The following is a 1,407-nucleotide window of genomic DNA, read 5'->3' on the forward strand; positions in this document are numbered from 1 at the left end:
GGAATAAATTTCTTCCTTCCGGAAACTCACGGTGCAGATTTGCCTCAAACATCGAACGTTCAAAATTCGTTACGGTCGTCATGAGAAATGTTCGTAACGCGCGTTTCTCACGATCGAGTCAATATTTTACTTGTCGCACGCGGGGTTTGACGTGCAGGGAAGTTAATGGAAAATCTCTCCTTCGAAAGGAAAAGAGAAAGAGAAATATTTACGAGCTCTCTGCAAAGTCCCGTAAATATATTCCACGTACACACGTTCGATACTTCGGAAATTCAGGCAATCGGCACATTTCACGTGCCCGTACGACAAGTCTCTTATTCGCGTGACGCGACAATTAAGTCTTCTGGGTGGTGACGGCGGCGGATTCTTTCCTCGAGGGGAGGACAGGGTTAGAGAGTGGTGAGAAACGAGCAATTAATCGACCCTGCAGCTGGCGCAGTTATAGGAGATAGCGCGCCCGCACCATGCCACGTGGGAAATCAAGTATTATACAATCTCGCGATGATCCATTCGAGCGAGCCTCTCTCGAGCGTGCGATCGTACGGAATAAACTCAGCCGTCGCGACGGCTAGGCGGAATTTCTCTTCTCGTCCCGTCCCGTCCCGTCCCGTCTCGTCTCGTCTCGTCTCGTCTCGTCGCGCGGCGGCGACGACGACGACGACGACGTTGGTGGCCGTCGCGTCGTGGACGGTCGATCGACTTTACGGTTCAATGCCGCGGTCGACCAGCGCTTTATTTTACGACCGACAACCCGAACGCGTTATTTTATGCGGTCTCGGCAGAAAGGCTCCATGTATTCCGATACGCGTAATGCAGCTGTCGCGTGACGCTGTCGTGTTATGCAACGATTGCGCCGCGAGAGAATACGTTCGCGTGCCACGTTGACGAGTCTTTCGTACACAGGATACATCGAGGGGAAAAATACAAATTTTCCTGTATTTAAGAAACATGCTTATTCCCTTTTGCGTTTAAAGAAAAAGAAAAAAAAAACATTCGTTGCTCATTTAACGCGTAATATTAATTAGTATTGCTGGGTGGTGATGTATTTCTAGTTTCTCCTTTCTCATATCATATACATATATATATATATATATATTTTTTTTTTCTTCACTCGCGCGAGCACTACGCTCACATTGACACCAGAACACTTCTCCGTTAAATCGACCATCCGGCGGTCCCCCTTACGAATGAGAGAACACTTACAACGAGATGTAACACGACTGAGGCAGGAACGAGCGCGGCTCTCAAGTTAATCCCGCGTATATACGAGCGGACTTCGCGACGCGCCGTCGTCGGCGCGCGAACAGCGACTGGCCGCCTTTCGAATTCGCGGCTGGTTTGCACCTCGGCGACGGTTATCGCGCGACACGAGTATCCTCTCTCTCTCTCTCTCTCTCTCTCTCTCTC

The 1,407-nt window shown here is 49.9% G+C and overlaps 2 protein-coding genes across 3 annotated transcripts in view; one reads left to right on the forward strand and one right to left on the reverse strand.

Moving 5' to 3' along the window:
• The window catches only part of LOC108750890 (E3 ubiquitin-protein ligase MYCBP2), a 191,194-nt gene that overhangs the window by 26,630 nt on the left and 163,157 nt on the right, over positions 1-1,407 (forward strand). The gene's annotated exons all lie outside the window — the stretch shown is intronic.
• The window catches only part of LOC108750889, a 20,619-nt gene that overhangs the window by 16,186 nt on the left and 3,026 nt on the right, over positions 1-1,407 (reverse strand). The window contains exon 1 of one of the 2 annotated variants that reach the window (XM_018490726.1): positions 1,204-1,296. The exons of the other annotated variant lie outside the window; for it this stretch is intronic. The gene's annotated coding sequence lies outside the window, so the exon portion shown is untranslated. Of the gene's footprint in view, positions 1-1,203; positions 1,297-1,407 lie in introns of those variants that run through there. 2 annotated transcript variants of the gene reach the window in all.

This window comes from Trachymyrmex septentrionalis, unplaced genomic scaffold, assembly GCF_001594115.1.
Source record: "Trachymyrmex septentrionalis isolate Tsep2-gDNA-1 unplaced genomic scaffold, Tsep1.0 scaffold38, whole genome shotgun sequence".
In the NCBI taxonomy this organism is placed as follows: domain Eukaryota; kingdom Metazoa; phylum Arthropoda; class Insecta; order Hymenoptera; family Formicidae; genus Trachymyrmex; species Trachymyrmex septentrionalis.